Consider the following 20421-nt stretch of genomic DNA (forward strand, 5'->3'; position numbering starts at 1 on the left):
GCAGAGGAGGTCCTTTGAAGCTCTCTGGGAGCATAAGCCTCTGAGCAGGGATCTGGGTGAGGGGAGCAAGCGGCTCTGCGAAGACCCAGGGACCAGATTCCAGGCAGAAGCCCTCAGAGCAGAAAGGGGCTTGAGGGGCTCCAGGAACAGAAGAAAGGCCAGTGTAGCCAGACTGGGGAGAGGGGAGCCCCATCACGTGTAGGTTGCTTCTGAACGTGATGTGGGACAGTGGCCTGCTGTGACAGTCTTTTAAAAACCACTGAACTGTTGACTGAAGTCTTGATGCCACGAGGGCTAGGGTGGAATTGCGGGGCCCACTGAGGCTGTGGCAGGAGTCTGGGAAGAGTCTGAGAGGGGTGATGAGGCAGGGAGGTGGCAGACATGGGAGAAACGTAGGAGGCAGAGACACAAGGACCGGCAGAAGGGAACAGAGGAGCAAGGGGAGACCTGCTTACTGCTGAGCCATCGAGGAGAGCCGGTGGCTTCTGCTGAAGTTGGGGAGGATCAGGATGAACATGGCTTGGGGGAAATCAAGAGTGCTGCTTTTTAAAGTTGAGTGATCGGGGGTGGGCAGCAGTCTTGACCTAATCTGAAACATTTGATTTCTTCACTAAAAAATTAGGCAAATAGGGTGAAATATTAAAATGTGTTAATAATCTCAGCTGTGGGAACATGGGTACCAGAAACTCTAGTATGTTAGAAATACTTCGTTTTCAACAAAAAGAATGGCTAACACCAGAACAATTATACCCTGTCAATGACCAGCTGACTTTGTCTTATAGCTACATAAACTACACCTGTCCATAGGTGCCTTAATTGTAATGTTTTTTCTATTGAAGAAGGAGGAGGAGGGAAAAAAAAGGAAGAGAAGGGGAAAGGAAGACCAAGAAGAGAAGGAAGAGAGGGTGGGAGCAAGAGGAGGAGTGGGGGAGGAGGAGAGAGAGGAGGAAGAGGGGGAGGAGCAAGAGAAGGACCAAGAGAAGAAGGAGGAGAAGGAGGAGGAGAGGGAGGAGCAAGAGAAGGATGGAGAGGAGAAGGAGGAAGAGAAGAAGAGGGTGAAGAAAGAGGCGGAGGGGAGGAAGAAGAGGAAGACATGGAGGAGGAAGAAGAGTGCCAGCCTGATGTGGCTTTTCCATCTGGTGTCCTGGAGTCAGCAGTCTGAAGCCACCGCTAAGTGGATTAAAGCTGATAGGCAGCAACTCTACAAATGCTTCTCAGTGCTAATGGGCAAGCTTTATTACTGAGCCTTCCTACATTCCCATGTCAGAAATCACAGCACCACACAGCCCTCTGCTCATGGCCCCTGTAGATTCCTTACGGAAGTGCTCACAACCCTTGTCTGTAAAACCACACTTGGTTTACTTTCATATTCACAAAGAGGAAGGTTGTGTAACAAACATAAGGTTAAATGTGTGCAGTGCCTACGTTTTGAGTTCAGTGTCCTTGGGCAAGCTACTCCACCTCTGCGTGCTGCAGCCTTCTCTGGAGCGGCAGTGCCGGTCTTGTGATTAGAATGTGTGCACCTAAAGCTTTCAGGATCGAGCCAGTCAGAAAGAGAGTATTCAGCGAAAAGTCAGCCACCACTACCATCATTAGTGAAACTGCACTCATTACAACCTTCTTGTAGCCAACACCGGGCTTAATAAAACGGAAGAATTATGAGGTAATAGGACCCAAACATGCCACAAAGGTCCCTGAAGAAAATAGATCGTGTGTGACCATATCACAATATTTCTACAGCAGAAGGAGGCCTGAACTTGGATTCTTGCTTTGGCTCTGTCCACTCTGCGATCTTGAGTAAGTCACTAGAGAGTTCCCTGAATCAGCTGGTTCATCTGAAAAGGAAGATACTATCTGTCTTGTCTCTTCTCGAGGCTACGAGGATGAAGCGACCGTGGCTTTTACAGCTTAGGAGGAACGCATGAGAGATCAGGATGGACTGTCCCTGCTGTGGGAAGGCTTCTGAGTTTGCTGTGGAACAGGGACAATTATACCAGAAGGGCCTCAGGAGCCCTCCACAGCCAGGGCATCTCATCCCTGAAGTGGGGTCAGCAGGCCAGGTTCAATTCCTTTTCTCCCACTGAAATCCCAAAGTACGATTACAAGTTCCCTTAGCTTCTCCTATCTCCCCAACCCCACTCCCTGTGTCTTCTCTCTCTTTCCTTCTGCAAAATAAACATATAGTTCTCAATGTTAGTGCCAATACTACAAGAAACCTGCAGCCACCTCTGTGATATGACATGAGCCAAATCTTTATAAATATGAGACCTGGGGTAATTTATTATTTATAAAATCTGTTTTTTCCCCAAAATGGGAAAAGTGAAACTTAATGTATAGAAAAGTTGGACATCTTAAATATACTAGTTGGGGGGAACATCTCGTGTTGCACTGAATGTATAAAATGCTTAATAAATGTTTGTTCCATTCTCCTGAAAGACCATCTCAACACTCCTCCAAAGTCTCACACCATATTCTCTAATCAGGAATTTATCTTTTCTTTAGGCTGGGTAACACACCTCTGAGAACACCTCGTTAAAACCACAATGAACACCAATATACACCCACTGGGATAGCCAAATTAAAGAGAACATACCACCGCCGAGTGCTGACAGCGACATGAAGCAACTGGAACACGAGTAAGTGTGAACTGACGGAACCGTTGAGAGATTCTTCTCGAGAGAAGCAGAAGCCAATAGCTGCATTTGTCCTCTTCACCTTAGCCCTGTTTGTCAAACTACTTTCTATTATAGCTTTTGCAAGCTACTGGGAGCCAAAGCTGAAGAGAATGAGGTTTGATGCTTTTATGATGGTAGAAACAGGTGCCTTAAGATTGAGTAAAAATGCTCAGATCACACAGAGGCCTCAAAACAGCAAATGAGTAAAAGCTGGGGTTAAAGACCTGAATGATGCCTCTGCTGCCTCAGCTGAGAGACAGGAGGTGGGGAAAACATGGGCAGGTACAGGTCCAGACACTGGTGTGAAAACGGAAGCGATGGTGAGGGCTATCACTGGCTTGTGGCCCGCAACTTCCGACCATGTCCTCACATGGCCTTTCCTCTGTGAGCATGGAGAGGGAGCTCTGGTGTCTCTTCCTCTTCTTAGAAGGACGTCAGCGCTATGGGATTAGGGCTCCAGCCTCATGAGCTTGTTGAACCTTCCCTGTCCTGTTCAGGGCCATATCTCCAAATACGACTGCACTGGGGACTTGGACGTTAACATATGAATAACGCTGGGGGGACACCATTGAGTCTACAACAGAGAGATTTATTGAAAATGCAGCAAGAGAGAAAAACAAAAATGGAGTGACTCCCAGACCCTCCAGACCCTCACACTGGACTGTAATTGTTTGAAGCTGTGAGAATCCAAGGGAAGATACTGTCTGTCTTTGGGTGCTCCAGCTGCTTCCACACAAGCAAAGCTCAAGACTAGGGCCTGCATGCTGCGAGTTTGTGTTTGGAAGTGACCTCACAAAACAGGAGAGGGAAACTGGCAAGCATGAAACAGAAAATGAATGAAAGGAATTGAAATCTGCAGTACTGAGCTGGTCATGACAGCGGGCATCTGGGCTCAGTCCCATCGGGTCCCTCTGTAGAATGTGCCTACCAGAAGGGACCGTTTCTCCGTGGGCTTCAAGTCCCCGCTGGCAAGGGGTTACACTATAGTGTGGTCATTCCCTTGCAATTTCAAGTTTGCTCCAGTGTTTCGTGCCTTGCAGTCAGAGAGCACCTGGAGCAGAGAGAAACACAGAGCACAGCTGAGCTGAGGAGCCCTCGGGTTATGTGTGAGGAGGCTGGTGATTGCAAAAATGACAGGAGTAAGGGGTGGACCGGGAGTGTGTGAGGCCAGGCACAGGTGGTATCTGACACAGTCCACAGCATGTCCTACTCATACCTAGACAACGTTCAACACAAGGCCCTCAAGTTTGCAGTTGGTTGCATTCTCTAAAAAGACCAAATGTAGGAGGGTTAGGGTTAGACAAGCTATAGCGCCCACTGCTGTCCCAGGCCCTAGGCTATCTCCTACCCTACTTCATCTTCTGTATCCCTTCATACCAGGCCAGCACTTTGGCAGACTGGGTTACTTGCTTTGTATGGAGGGGCCTGAGTGCCTGGTTGTTGAGCCCTTATCAGGCCATGATTGCTGCTTTTTTGCCATTTACAGTCATGATCACACTGGAAGTATCAACAGATAGGTGCCCGACTGGCCCTTCCCCTCTGCATTGCACAACTGCAATCCTAGAGGCAGTGGTCAGCAGAGTGGGCCATGGCCCCCAACCTTGGAACTAACACCAGCATAAGAACCCCAAGATGGCCAAGTGGTGTTTACATTTTCAAGTTCACAAGAACCTTCCATGTGTCCTGGGCAGAGCGTTTCTCCCCATCCCACCACTTCTCCAAGAACCAGGACTTTTATTCCAAGACGGCCTAAGCTGGATTTGGAGGACAGATTCCACCAGTGGGTCACAGGTCCTGAACTCATGTATTCCTGCTGCTGGGACATGGCCACTGGCTTAGGGCCTATACCACCTACAGGAAGCAGCTCTCCAAACCACAGGGCCTTAGGGCCGAGTAGCCTTTAAGGTAAACGTTTAATCAGCCATCCCTGCATTCTGCTTAGAAGGGATGCAGCGCATGATAAAAGCTTAGGGCACAGCTGCTTGGTACATCAAATGGTCAAACACTCTCTTGGCATTGTCTTGACCTCAACATGGGTCCTTTGGTCAGAAGCAACACCGTGTGGGATCTATGCTGATGAGTGAGGCATCCTTCATGCCATTTGATGAGGGTGCTGACAGAGACAGGGCAGGGTAAGCAAATGACGGTTACCTCAACTGGTTGAAGGGGGTCTCCTGCACATACCACTGCCAGTGGATGGCTAGTGTTCGAGAGAAGGTGCCGTATCAGGCTTTACTGATGACAGTGTGGTCTCACAGCCGTGGTGCTCACTGAATTGATGACAGGCTGGTCCTGTAGCCATGGTACTAGCTGAATCGGCCGTGGCGACAGGGAGCCTGTACTTGCGGCCACTGCCTAGCCTCTGTTCCCATCGCCTTGGCCACTCCATCCATGGGTCCCCTGCTTAAGCACTGGGAGCCCAGAACAGAGGCTGGTGACACCCACAGGACAGTCACCCTACACAACAGGTGCTGGGCCACCGTAGCCCTCTCTGGCAGCTTTAGCATTTCATGAAGATGCTCACACATTCCCGCTGCCATGACCTCTCACCTCTCTCTTCCCCAAACTTCTCTGTGTCCACTCTCCCCTTCCAGGCCCCTCCCAAAGAGCCAAGCCATTCTGCACAGGCCAGACATCCACCTGAAGAGCCATGCCGCGAGCATTTTCACTCTCTTCAAAGTGAATGACCAAGATCACCTTGCTACTGCCCACTAGGATGGGTTCCCCTCATCACTTTGCTTTGGAGGCTCCTGAGCCAGGCTGGAGTGTGGTGGTGGCACTGCTTTTTTTTTTTTTTTTTTTTTGCCGATGATGTATCATGCCCACCCATCTGGGAACCAAACTGGAATCTTTCCTCCGCTGTAAATGGTCATAGGAAACCCCAGTGAGGTGACAGCTCTAAGTTGAGGTGCTGGTATTAGAGAGATAAAGAGATAGAAGGCTGGGCTACCTGCTCATGTCACTGACAGGACTTCCAGACCTCTCAGAGTGACCCCAAGTGATCTCCAGTGAACCATGTTCAGTGTAGGGTGGTTTGATGGTACACCTGCCAGACCTGATCACTGAACGGATCCAAAAATACCTACAACATGATGTGATGGGCACCTCCTGATGGAATGGAACTGATAATACCCAGACTGTGATGGGCACCTCCTGATGGAATGCAGCTGATAAAACCCAGATTGTGATGGGCACCTCCTGGCCAGGAGGAGCTGATAATACCCAGATTGTCATGGGAACATCCAGACATATTTAGGGCCCAGCTGCTCTGTGCTTTTCAAATGGTAAATAAGGTTCTCTGCTACCCAAGGTAATGACTTGCTCCAGAATTCTAGGGGTCTGCCCTGACTCTTGCACTGGGGGCTTAACAGACTTCTACTGAGCACCCTTATCCACCAGAGATGCCTCCAGACCCATCAGACTTGCTGAGTCATACACTGTGATCAACGGAGCAATTTCCACTGCGGCAGGACCTGCTGCATAGCTCTATTTTGTTCTGGGAATCTTTCAAAAGTGGAAGCATTTGGGCTACTAGATTAATGGGTTGAAGCAATAATCTGCTTTTAAATGCCAAAGAGCCTTCCCAGGCAAGAGGACTCTTTCTTAATAGGAGGGAAGGGGAATGCAAGAACTTGCCATTTATCTGAAAGGATGAGACGGTATGCACCAAACCACTGGCGCCTAACCCTTCACCGGTGTGGCAAACCACTGACTCTTCGTGGGGTGTGTCTTCTACCTAATGGCATTTGTGTGAACGCAAGGTACTCCAGGGTTTTTAAAGACACCAGCGCCTAACCCTCCCACCAGGCTCTCCTTATTATTTTATTACACGGAGTGTCCTCTGAGCCTTACCAAGGAACATAACTCTGGTGATAGAATTTCTGCTCTTCCGTGTCTCTACCACCCTGTGCCTTCTGATCCTTCTTATCACTACGCCAAGGCAGTTAGAGACGCCCTGGCTCATTTACCGTAGTGCATCCTTGTGTCTGGGTTTTGAGGGGCTTCTGGTATAACAGCACCTCTGGACCTGTTCGCAGTGTCCCCGCAAAGATGCTGAAACACAAGTCAAGGGACAGCGCTCTCATGTCCATCGGTTCTCTCCTCCCTGCCTTATTTTCTTCCCATAATCATGCAACAACCTCAAGATTTCCTCCCATGCGTGTTCCTATGATTCTTGGTGATACAGCCATGCCATGCAATGTTCTGAGTGGTTACACTGTTTTCCTGGCGCAGAAACCGATTTGCCCACTTCTACATCCCGGCCTCGGATACTGGGCTGTTGGCAATGTGGAAGGCAGAGCCGATCTTAGGACGGCAAGCCCCTCACACACCTGCCCCGAGTGAGGTCTCTGCAAGGCGTCTGGGTAGGTGGAGTAGGAGGCAGCTGCTTCTGCTGGGACAGAAACACCTCATGGGCACGGGTTTGAGCTGGTCCCTGATGTGGGCAGCATGGGTTCAACCCCACTGGGGCCTTCTAGAGAATAATGTACCTCAGAATTTTCCAGAAAAGGAGAGCATCTTCTCACCATTGCAGATTCCATTTGTGAACTGTGCCCCCATGAGGTGTGCACCCTCACACTGCCGGGTTTACAGGGGAGTCCAGGTGGGAACCCCCCAAGCCCCTGCAGGATTGCAGATGAACCCCAAGCCTTAGTCATCCAGAAGTACTGGAATGGAAAGAAAGATACATTTTAGAAACCATGTGAAATGCAATCAGGTTATAGCCATGTAAACTAGTTTGCAGAGAGATGAAAGGAGTAAAAGGTGGGCAGGGAGGGTGTAAGGAGAGCACATGCAGTGGAATACCAAAGCCATGAAGCTTAGAAAAAGGAAACCAAAGAAAGGCCACCCATCACTTTCCAGCCACCCTCATTTTGCTCATGGAAGGCCATTTCATGGAGTTGGATCTCATAGCCCGTTAAGATGCTCCAGGAACCCCGGACTCCCTTGTCCTTAATTCCTTGCTCGCCAAGTAATCATCTGAACATAAGTAGGCTTTCCTATGACTCAGCTTCAGGAGGAGTATGTCCCAGAGAAGATGTCATTTTCCTGTCCCTGTGGCAATTATATACTTCATTATAAATTAATTAGGGTAATAGGATTTGATACATAAGGCTCTTATCAACTATGGGACTGAGTCAGCAGTGCAGAAGCCGATACTCAAATGCAATTGAGTTTTGAGACTAAAATACTTTTGTTGTGGGTAGGGAGAGTAGCAGGAAAGAAAACTTTAAAGGGCCAAGTTCCTAAGGTTCTAATGAGCGGGAGCAGACGGTCAGCAAATCACACCGCTATTCAACTTTATTTATGCCAGTGGACTGCGGAATCCTGGAATACTGTAAATTATAAAAATCTATATATAGTGACTCATTTTGTCACTAGCTAAAGCCTCCTCTGACCTCTGAAGACCAGACCCAAGAGGCAGCATTGTGCGTGTGTTAAGAACACTTAACATGAGATCTACTCTCTTAACAAAAATGTAAGTGCACAAATGCTTTAAGGCACAGGGTTGTACAGCAGATCTCTAGAACGTATGCATCTTGTGTAACTAGAACTTTACACCCATTGAATAGCAACTCTCCATTACTTCCTTCGTGAAGCCCCTGCCAACCACCATTCTACTCTCTGTTTCTGGGAGTGATATTTTAGACACCTAACATAAGTGAAATCACACAGTCATTGCCTTTCTGTGACTGGCTCACTTCACTTAGCATAACATCCTCAAGGTTGTCAAATATGGGAGGATTTTTTTGAGGTTAGATAACGTTCCATTTTATTTACAGAGCATATTTTCTTTATCCATTCCCTTGTCGACGGCCACTTCGTTTGTTTCCATATCTTGGCTATTTTGAATAATGCTGCAGTGAACATGGAAGTGTTGATATCTCTTTGAGGTCCAAATTTTAATTCTTTTGGATACATATCCAGAAGTGGGATTGCTGGAGCATAAGGTAGTTCTGTTTTTAGTTTGTTGGGAAGCTCCATACCGTCTTCCATCGTGGCTATGCCATTTTACATTCTCACTCATAGTGTACAGAAAGGATTCCAGTTTCTCCATATCCTTGTCCACACTTGTATTTTGTATTTTTGATAATAGCTATTCTAACAAGTGTGAGGGGATATTTCATGGTGGTTTGATTTCCCCAATGATCAGTGACATTAAGCACTCTTTCACAGATGGGTTGGCCATGTGTATGTCTTTGCATAACTGTCTTTGCATAACTGTCTATTCGAGTCCTGGGCCTAATTTTTAATCTGGTCATTTGGGCTTTTTATATTGAGTTATGTTTTAACCCCTTATCAGATGTATTGTTTGCAAATATTTCCTCTCATTCCATAAGTTGCTTTTCACTGTGCTGTTTCCTTTGCTGTGCAGGAACGTTGTAGCTTAATGTGGTCTCATTTTGCCTTTGTTGTCTACGATTTTGAAGTCATATCCAAGAAATGATTGCCAAGAGCAGTATAATGAAGCTTCTTCCCTAAGTTTTATCCTAGGAGTTTTACGTTTCATGTCTTATGCTTAAGTGTGTAATCCATTTTAAGTCGATTTTTTTTGTGTGATTTTTGCATGTGGATATCTGCTTTTTCCAACACCATTTGTTGAAGACTGATGAGAGTGCTTGAAAGTTAGTAAAACGACCTATTCTCGCCTGCATGTGAATCTCTTAATCAGTATGTTTATACCCTGAAGACATACAAAAATAAAACCAAGAAGTAGTCAGGACTTACCATGTGCAAAATACACATAAAAGAAGGAAGAGAAACTCAAGGGTAGAGGAGAACAAAGAAAAACACATGCAATTAGGTGAAGAGGTGAGTGTGGACAACAGAATGTTGGGGAGTCAAGATTCTTGTTTATCTTTCCAGTTCCAGTGCCTTAGTGCACCTGCCTTAGGGGTATGATTGCAATTCATTTAGTAACCATGAAGTTTCAGATCCCCTCGCTCCCTGTGTTCACGGTTCCTCCACTTTCCACCATTAAACAGTGACCAGCATGTGGGGATCTGATTTCCCAAGATCAGATCCTGGATTGAGGATCTTTGGTAAGTGCAGCTGCTCTGTCACTATTATGGAAAAAGTTCCATTTGCCAGGAAAATAATCGTGCCCCTTTGCCATATACAAGCAACTTACACTTCGGGGTGTTTTGGTATCGAAGGCTATTTAATCAAGCACTTCTCTCGCATTTAGGATGTGAAGTAATAAACAACAGCTGTGATTATTTAAATGCTGTAGTGGAATCAGTATAATTAATCACAAAAGACACTTACCGCAAGTAAGCCTCAAAAGCAAAGAGATTATTGTGATTATACAAAATAGGGGAAACCAGAGACTGTTGCTATTAACTTCTTTGGGAGTGGTTTGAAAGCCCTAGTTATTTAATGTGCATATTTCAGGAATATACTAAAGGCAATCAATGATGTGAAGCTGGTAGTAATGAGTGCAAATCGTAAGACTTTTCATCAGGGTAGAGGTTTTCTTACTCTTACTCCATAATTCAAAATCAAGAGTAGAGATGAGTCATCCTGGGCAGCATCTTGAGAAAAATGATGATGGTTTGGTAAACTGATGGAGAATGAGGACAAGGGAAAAGAGAATCTCTCACTGTCAAGGTATTCTTTAGAGAAAGTATCTCATAGGAAGACAGCATCTGTTTGGGGACTGGCCTTAGAGGTAGAATTCACAGATAAGCTTGAATTTTGGGGGGAAAAAAGCAGTCATTTGTTGTTTATCTGAATTTGTCACATTTAACCTGGTGTCCTGTACTTTTATTTATTTATTTATTTTTGCCATACCTGAAAACCCTACTTAGAGGTCACTGCATCTAACTGAATAACCACATTTACTGAAAGAGTTTATGTAATGCTTAAGTATTTCAGCAACTTCCAAAAATAACACTTGTCACAAAACAACAGGCAGAGAAATATCCCGTGTCCCTGATGAAGTAAGCAAAGGGACCCCACTTGAGTTACCTAATCATCTAGTGTCGCTCTTGGTGGGAACATCTTACAGTGAGGGTAAGTAGGCAATCTCCTGAGTTCACAGGCATGAGAGATATTTTCTTCCTATTCCTGGACTTCATACTCTAACTTCCATCAATGCAACCATAATTGCAAAACGTTTTACCTAGAGAATCTGGTCACATATCCCGGAAGAGAAAAGCAGGGAAATCACAAAAAAGAACTCGAGGCTTCCTGGTGCAGCTCATAGGCTGAGAAAAAGAAGGAGAGTTGGGTGCAAGGAGAAAAGTAATGCGCCTCCACGATATCAACAAAAGAAAGATCAGGCTGCAGAAAGTGCAGAAGAAAATGCTCTCTTTGAAGGCAGAATGAACAGTTTGCTGCAGAACAGTGTACACGGAACATGGATGCCCTTCTCTCTTCAGCCTCCTAAGAAAAGAGAGTTGGAGGATAATGATTAGTCTCTGTGACTCTCTCACATCTTTCCAGGGAGACCCTAGGACCCCCAGTGTGGGAATCATAGTCAGTCCAGTGATCGTGGTTATGAACCACTGAGATGTCTGCCAGGTTAAGTGAAGGAAAGCAATGGTTCACAGCAATGCAGCCAAAGCACCAAAAGTGAACATTGGGGCCCCAACTACAAAACCTCACTACATGATGAGGGAATGTGGTGAAGGTATTTGGAGATAGTCTGCCAGAGCTCATGATGAAAGCCAGTGACGGCTCATGTTCATGTTGGTTTAATTTAACCAACTTCTGCTCCAGGAAACTGCTCAACAAATGTTGCAAATAGACTCCTTGCCATAAAACCCCAGTATTTCTTAAGGAATCCTGTAGCCACTGAACTCAAACCCAGCCCCTCTCTGACATCTATAAGCAATACCAGGTCTCTTTCTGGCATGGTCTTTGCAGCCTGGAGAATCCAAACATTGCTGAGCATCCTGAACTGGAGACTGGACCACCTATCCCCACTGCCCCCACCTTTTCCTTGCCCTGGGAGGACCTGGTGCCCAGCAGTGCTGGATGACTGAAGCAATTAGTCTTTATAGAGTCACGGCAGGGTGGGGGAAGGGAAGTATAAATTATCTAAAGATAGATAGCTAAGTTTTATTTATTTCATGAAAGCAAAACATAAAATGTGCCTATAAGTGAAAGTATAACAAATGACCAATACTATGGACCTTATATAGAAAAATGCAGGACAGTTTGCAGCTAGGTTTCTTGAGCCTTGACTTGTAATTTATCAAAAGGATCATTCTTGACAAGTCTGGGATCCTTTGGCCCTCTCCACTCCCTAGAAAGGTGTTTCTCTAGCCCTGGCCACCACTAAATGAGGTGCAGTCTCCATTCTTCTGCATGCACTGGTGAATGCCACACATGCAGGAAGACAAGACTCCTTGGACCACACCAACTAGAAGTGAGGCCTCCACAACCCATGCAGGGCAACATAGCTGACTGGCTGGCATGATCCACTAGAGAGACACCATCTCGAACCTGCTAGGTGCAAATTGCTCATCACAGGCATAGATCCATTAGGCCAGAGATGCTTGGGACAGGTGCCGCATCTGTGCAGCAGATTTGGGAAAAATTAGGACAGAAGTAATCCTAAGAAATGACTGCAGCAATTGCAGTAGCATTAAAATGCTGAGTGCACTGCACAGCCCTCCCTTCCTTCTGAATGTGGTCATTATGTAACTAATGATCTAATTAGGAGAGTCATGTAAGCCCAGCATTGTGCCCTCCTGGCGGCAAGCACTGTGGATTTCCAAAGCCATGGCTTTCAGAGGCTAACTCCGCTTTAAATGTAGAGAAAGAGTAGCACAGAGTTGAGGCAGATAAGTCAGAGGGGAGCTCAGAGCATCAGATGCATTTCAGTGACAACCCTGTAACCTTGAAAGAGTCAGCAAATCCCTGCGTCCCTCACACCAGATTGCATCAGGGCTTTGAGTCAATAAGCAATGAAGTTAGTGATGCGTCCTCCTGGGAAGGTGGTGAGCGAGGCATCCATCATGCTCACTCTTTCAGCCTGTTCCAAGGAGAGAGCCTCTGAGAGCGGTGGAAACCACTTCCTGGGCCCATTAGGCTCTGGCCCTGTGGCGAGGTAGCAGCTGTCACCTGGTGCCAGCCAAGGCTCACCAAGTGGAGGCCAAGGGAAAGGTGGGTGTGCAAATACCTGTTGGGAAAAGCAGGACTCTGCCTGGGAATGCAAGGGGACCAAGCAGCTTCTCTGCTCTGCAATATAAAAGAGCTTAAACTCAGTTTCTCAGGGCTTCTGCAGGACATCGCAGAGAGGCTCACACATCTTTCAGTGAGGCTCAGGACGTTCCTGTGGTGTTTAGACAGTAACCCGCGGAGGAAACTCACTTCGTTTTAAAAAAATACATATTCACAGGATTTGAAAAAAAAAAAGAAGTCACTGGTGAGGAAAACATACAAAATCAAGAGGAAAATCTTATTTTATGTTTTCTCTTTGGCCCCATTTCTTGGAGATAACAGTTACCATTTTTGTGTGTTTTCCCAGGTTTTTCTGTGCTGCTCAAGTACACACACACACACACACACACACATATCTATCTATCTATCTATCTATCTATCTATCTATCTATCTATCTATCTATAGATATAATTGATAAATCCTTTTTATGCAAATGACACCACATCATAAATACTATTCTGGTTAGAAAGAATGAATAAGACCTACTATTTGATAGCACAACAGGGTGACTATAGTCCATAATAACTGTACATTATAAAATAAAGAGTGTAATTTGATTATTTGCAACTCAATGGATAACTGCTTGAGAGAGTAGATGACTGTTCGCATTGCATGCGTGTATTGAAACATCTCATGTACCTCATAAATATATACACCTACCATGTACTCAGAAAAACTAAAACTAAAAATAAATGAATACTATTCTGCAATTTTTTCACTTAATATTTCTTGAATGTTGTTTAAGATGAATCACTGTATGGACAACATACCAGTAAATACAAATAAACAGAATTAATCTGTTTGAATTACTGCACAATTTTCCATTATGGATACCCTTATAGAACCAGTCCCCTAGTGGTCAATATTCACATTGTTTGTAGGCTTCTTTTTCATTGCAAACAATGCTGCAATTAAAAAAAATCTTCACATATATACTGCTAACTATTTGTGCAAACATGTGTGCTGGTTAAATTCCTAGTCCTGGAATTACTAGATTAAAGGAGATACGCATTTTAAATGTACTATTGGACAAATTGCTGTCTACAGAGGTCACACCTATTCTTGCCTACACTTATGATGCTTATTGAGCTCCCTGTTTAAGGGATGGCTCTTCTGCAGCTAATGCAAAAGGTCTATATCAACAAAATGTAAAATAAAAGCATTGAGAAAGCTCACGAACAAACCTATTCTAACCAGTAATGCTTGGCTAAGTACCTGATTTAAAGCTTAGATCAGTCAAGCTCTTAACAGAAGTAATCCAAATAAAAATGTAACAGTTTGTAGGTAGAGTTGGAGAAGGAGAAGGAGCCTGTGGAGAGGGTTCCTGTAGTTAAATTTCACAGTGTGTGTTCCACTGGGCTCCTGGTGAGATTTTATGTTTTATCTTTCAGTGGTTGTATGCCACTGGCTAGGTGGCTAAATCATTTTACGCCAATAAAGATACTTACGTAACGGGAGAACAATGCTATACACTGACTATGTATTGAGCATCACAAATATTCTCAGGCCTTTCATTGCTTCCATTACCAGGAGATAATATCTAGCATAAAAAGTTTTTACAATCTTAAGTTTAAAACCGGACAGGATAGAGACCTCATGGGGAAGGTTGTTTCCTACAGGTGAATGAAGAGAATAGAGAGTGCTTTGGGGGTTTTGTTCTTTCATTCTCTTTTGTAACTTTTTTATTCGCCCTTAGAAAAGCAGGAACTGCTCTAAAATAAAAAATAAAATGAGACTCATGCCTACCTTTGAATCAAATCTCACCATTCCTAATGTTTAACTAGAAACATAATTGATTTTGTGCTGAACAGATAGGAGGTTGTCAAGCTGATATTTCATTCGCAAGATCTCTATCAAAGTTGTCAAAAAAAAAAAAAAAAAAAGCAAACAGTCATTATTTATCCCCAAACCCATCAAACGACCCCATGATTTATTTCCTCGGCCATTTACGAAGCTGCATGCGCGTGTTTTCTTCAGCTGCACCACCTAGCGGGTCACGCAAGCAATTGCAGCCCGGGTTGTTTTCTGGAGCCAGTCTCCCCAGCAGGAAAAGAAACCTTTACCAGTGTTACAATTAACCACACGATTTATTTAATTTTGATAAATATTTAATAATAAAACCTACAAACTCAGGTTAAAGGAATACCACCCTGAAGATGCATTTGTATTTCACTTGGAGAGAAGAGAAATGTTATTGTCAAGATGGCAGGAAAAAAAAGAGACTGCCTTAAGCCTGTGTAGTAACCAAAGTTCCCAAAAGAATCAATCAAGATTGTCATGAGAAAATGACTCTAAGATAGTCGGCATGGTAACTGGGATATTGAGGCAGTTCTTTGTTGTCTGTGTTCATATTCGTTTAGAACTCAGGAATCATCGTCCCCAGCAAGCAGGGGGAAATGCTAATTAATAAAATGCCGTCCAAACACGATGCATGCTCTAACCACCATCGTTCACGCTAGCACTGCAAATGATGATGACTGGATAATTGCTCTGGTTTCTAATGATATTATTGCTGCTATTCCACAGCCAATCGTGTTCCCCATTCTCAGAGCATCACAAAATAGAAGCTTGATCAACGCAAACCACATGGAAGAAGCAACAGGCTGCGTTCTGCTTAGAAGTCCTAACGCAGAGCATCCCAGATGAGACGCGAGCTCTAAGCACACAGGCAATCAAGCCTGCACAGCAGACGCTAATGACTCCCATAAACGGCAGTTTAATCAAATGCTTTATTTCTGCCTGGAATAAACTCATCCATGATTTGCAAATCAAACTTTACCCAAAAGTATTTCTACCTGGTGCATGCAGTAAGACCTTCACTCTCCTACTCAGGGGCAAGCAACATCCTGGTCAACACAAGAATGCCCCTTGAGTCATGGTAAACAGGTACCTGGAATCTGCCCCCGAATCCCCACACTAAGGGTGGACCAATAGAAATTCCAGGTAAAAAGCAAATGGGAACTATCTTCCATGGCTTAGGTTTTTGCACAGATGAATCACAGCATAAATAACACAGTCAAAATAAACCCTGAATCCATTTTGACAGAAAAATATTCCTGTTTCCAAAAGATGCACACCAGAAGCAAAAAGGTGGTAAAACTCTAACCTATTTCATTAGGTCACTGCTGCTCACTACCGTGGCATGCACATGCAGGCTAGGTACAGAACTGGACGGAGGGAGCTTGCGTATGTTTGCCAAAACGTTTGTGGACCTGCCTCCACTAAATGGCGGGGGGCAGGGGGAGAAGAGATTGGATTATTAGATTCTTACACACACACGTGTAGGAAGAGACCACGTTGATATTTTTTGTATTATTTAAACTGGAGATTCTGGGGGCTCAGGCGACTAAGAATCCTCATCTATAAGTAAAATAGACAGACAACCAGAGCATATCCCTCAGCTACACCCTGGATCATTGGGTCTGGTAGTTCTCGCTGCCATAACGAAGTGCTGCAGACTGACAGGCTTAAGCAACAGAAATTTATTTTCTCACAGCTCTGGAGGCTGGAAGTCTGAGATCAAAATGTTGGCGGAGTCACTTTTTCCCGAGGCCTCTCTCCTTGGCTGGTGGATGGCCATCTTCTCTCTCTGTGTCCTCACAGGGCCCTTCCTCTGTGTGTGTCTGTGTCCCCTATCCTCTTCTTTTAAGGACACCAGTTGTTTGGAGTACAGTCCACTCACAGGACCTCATTTTAACTTCACCACAGCTCGAAAGACCTTCTCTTCAAATTCAGTCACAATCTGAAGGGCTCGGGGGTTAGGACTTCAAGTTATAAATTTGGAGGTAGGGGTACGAAACTCAGCCCATGAAGTCACTTCTGTGCCCTAGAAGGTTGGGAAATGGGAGAAGCTAATTGAAGAAACCGTGAGGAGAGGATACCTCCCCAGAAAGTGAGGAATGGAGGCAAAGACCCTCCTTCCCAAAGAGGGTCCCTGGCGGAAGGCTGCTAGAGTCTGGGTGGGAGCTGTTAGCGCACCCCACTCCTCAGCGTGATGGAGAGAAGAGCATGATGACGGTGCTGACAGGGCACCGAGCAGCCCAGGAGAAAGCTGAGGGTCTCTAGACCCCTCAGGAGCTGGGACTCCCCCTGCTGATAGGATCAAGACACCCCCCCCCACCCCTTGTCAAGAAAATATAATTAAAGACAAAATCTTCTCCCAACTCAGAAATCCTCTCTACAAAAGTGCTAGGAAAAAAAACAAAAACAAATAAACAAACGAAAAAACACTTTTATTATTGAGTAAGCTTTAAGCCAGAAAGTGATGTGCGTTGCCGGCAATCCCTAGAAGATTAGAGACAGAAAGAAATCTTACCCATTGATATAGCCAGGCAGAGACAGCCCATTCCATACATGTTACCCAGATAAATGATAACCAGTCCTCAAGCAAGAGGATTTGACAGCACTGTTTGTCACACAGCTCACAATAACTTTACCTGGTAATGGAGGTGAACATCCCTACTAGCCCAGTTGGCTTTATGCAGAGGAGAAACAAACTTGTCATATCTTTATACTTCCGGGTAGTTTTGCAGCTTGGAGCCAGATCCCCACTGAAGTTCTGTTCCTAAGGTCTTGAGAAAGTAGAAGATGGCAGCTCATTATATCCCTTTTTGCTAACATTTCCAAGAGGTAGCTCCCCATTCCCTAAGAAAGACATTCCTGGCTCATAAAGCTGATAAAAGACCATCTAGTCTCCAAAATAATTTATATACCTTTCAAAGAGAGGAGAAAGTTCTTAGAATTGCATGTTTTCTAAGATAAAATCTTTTAATAATGGGGAGAATTAAACCTTTTATTTTTCATTTGTGTCTGTCCTGGCACCTTTAAACAAGGCTGGACCAAGTCTCTGGAGGAGATGGTGATGCTGCAGCTCTGTGTTCAGGTGTTCAGTCCTGGCCATGGACACGGTGCCCAGGTGTTGGAGGGGCGGGATCAGCAGGAGTGCAGCCCCTCTGTGCCCCGTAGAGACCTTCTGTGGTTGTGATGCTAAAGAAATCTGAATGGGAATGGAAGGTTTGAACTGTCAGTAATCACTCATATTCAGAGAAATGACTGAAGTGTTTAAAGACCTCAGCCTTAAGCTAACCAATCTAGGGATGCTGGATGAAAAAGAACTTACAGAGATGGGTTGGGCATTGTTTTATCCTAGCTTTAAACAAGCAGGGTGGTCCAGGTTGCTGTGAGTCAGCCTGGACCTTGCTTGCTCAGTGCTCTCAGGGGCACCTGCAGTCAGCCGGTCATCCACTTAGGTGCCTGCACAGCTCCTTCCTCCCCAGACAGAGAACAAGAGATAAGATGATAGAGAAAAGAGGGCAACAGCTGCAGCCTCCACAACAATATCAGAGATTGATAAACGAGATGAGTTCAACAAATAAACTGGGTGGGAATTATGTGTTGTTTTGAAATTGGAGAGGCAGCTTTTGTGGATTACAAACCCAGCTTTCAATATAAGCTGGTGGGATGCATACATTGGCATTTAATGCTACATCTCATTCTCCAAACAAAAGCCCAGACCCTAAATATCTCTTGCCGGTTTTTGAGGATGTATGAAATAGAAATCACAACTTCCCATTTATTTTGTGAAATGCATGAAAAATGTTTGAAAGCAAGGAGATCGTGAGCTCCTAAGAACACAGACAGAAAACATGAGCTTGCCCTTCTACCAGCCAGGTTTCCAGCTGTTTGTCCTACAATCTACTTAGTGTGTTAAGGCAAATAGCCCTGAAGACCTCACATTACAGCTGGGAGTCAGGCCATGGAACACCTGGCCAAGAGCAGGGGCCTCACATCAGCTGGCCACAGGCTCAAACCCCAACGCAGTGACCCCAACTCAGTGACCCCATGGCCCAGGTCTCAGTGGCTTACCTGTTCTCAAGCACCATGATCTCAACTGCAAATCCAGATGACAACACAAACTATGAATTGTTAGAAGGACTAACCAAAATTACATAAAATATTGTCTATTAATATTATATGAATTATAGAAAATATAATAGAAAAGTTCCTGGCAAATAGTAAGCACTCAATAGGTAAATGGTGGGTGTGACTGAAATGGCAAATATCCAACCATGTGATAAAATTCTAGTGTGATCACATTAAAGACATAGGCTAATGTGTGTATGTGCATGTCTTAGTTTTTAACAAAAAAAAAAAGTTTAAAAATAAAAAATACAAAAATTAAATTAAAAATACAAAAAAGCTTACAAAATAGAATATAATGAAAGAAAATATTTTTATTTTCTTATACACGATCTGTAGAACGTTTCTGTGTTTTAAGCAAAGTGTTGTCACAAAAGACTCAAAAGTTAAAAAAAGTAAAAGTTTATAAAGTAAAAAATTATAGTAAGCTAAGGTTAACTTGTTACTAAAGAAAAAAATTGTTTAATAAATTTAGTGTAGCCCAAGTATACAGTGTTTATAAGTCTACAGTAATGGACAATAATGTCCTAGGCTTCACATTCACTCACCATTTACTCATTTATTGACTCACCCAGGGTAACTTCTAGGCCTTCAAGCTGCATTCACAGTAAGTGCCCTAAACAGGTGGACCATTTTTTAAAAATTATTTTACCGTATTTTTACTGAATCTTTTCTACATTTAGCTATGTTTAGATACACAAATACTTAACAAAGGGGCATTGTAGACGCCTCCAGGACCCTTCTCACAGCTCTGTCTCCTGGCATGGTCCACTCTGATGCTCAGTGTCTCTACCAAACTAATTGTTAACTAGACAATCGTCCTCACATAGGCATATATGAAGAGCTTCATGTTTACACCAAGAGAAACCCTGAGCACTAATTGCAGGTATAAAACCTCGATTTATTACCCAATAGAGTTACTTTCTTTTCTCCATCTTTCGTTGTCTTTAATGTGAGACGCAGGTGACCCCTGAAGCAGTTCGCATCATCTAGAGCCAAGCTTGTCCAACCTGCTGCCTGTGGGATGCATGGGGCCTAGGACAGCTTTTAATGCAGCCAACACAAATTCCTTAAAACACTATGAGTTGTTGTTGTTTTTTGTTTTTGTTTTTCTTTTGCCATTTTTTTTTTAGCTCATCAGCTATCACTAGAGCTAGTGTATTTTATGTGTGGCCCAAGACAATTCTTCTTCCAGTGTGGCCCAGGGAAGCCGAAAGATTGGACACCCCTGAGATTCTAGAGCCATTTCTTTCCAAAGGCTGCTGAGCTGACAAGGGAGTCAGTAACCTGAGCTTACTGCTAAGGCCAGTTCTTGAAAGTCACAAAGAGAGGAAAGCATTTGGGATGATTTCTTCTGAAATTCTAAATTGCTACAAATAAGGTAACATCCAAGAAAATTGTCCTGTGACACAATGTCCTTGGGCCACACTCAGCTCTGGCTTAGAGGAGAATGGAAGTGGAGCTTGCACCCAGCTCTCAGACTTCCTGTTTCATGATCAAGCATCTAACACAACAGAAGAAATCAGGCCAAGGAACAATTGAAGAACCAGTGATGAAAATAATTAAGGTTCCTGGTGAAGAAGAACTCAGTTATCAAGGGACATGAGTCACAAGTGAGCTGAAGCCAAAAAAAAAAAAAAAATGTTTGCTTTG

The sequence above is a fragment of the Mandrillus leucophaeus genome, unplaced genomic scaffold (assembly GCF_000951045.1).
Source record: "Mandrillus leucophaeus isolate KB7577 unplaced genomic scaffold, Mleu.le_1.0 Scaffold16, whole genome shotgun sequence".
NCBI classification, from domain to species: domain Eukaryota; kingdom Metazoa; phylum Chordata; class Mammalia; order Primates; family Cercopithecidae; genus Mandrillus; species Mandrillus leucophaeus.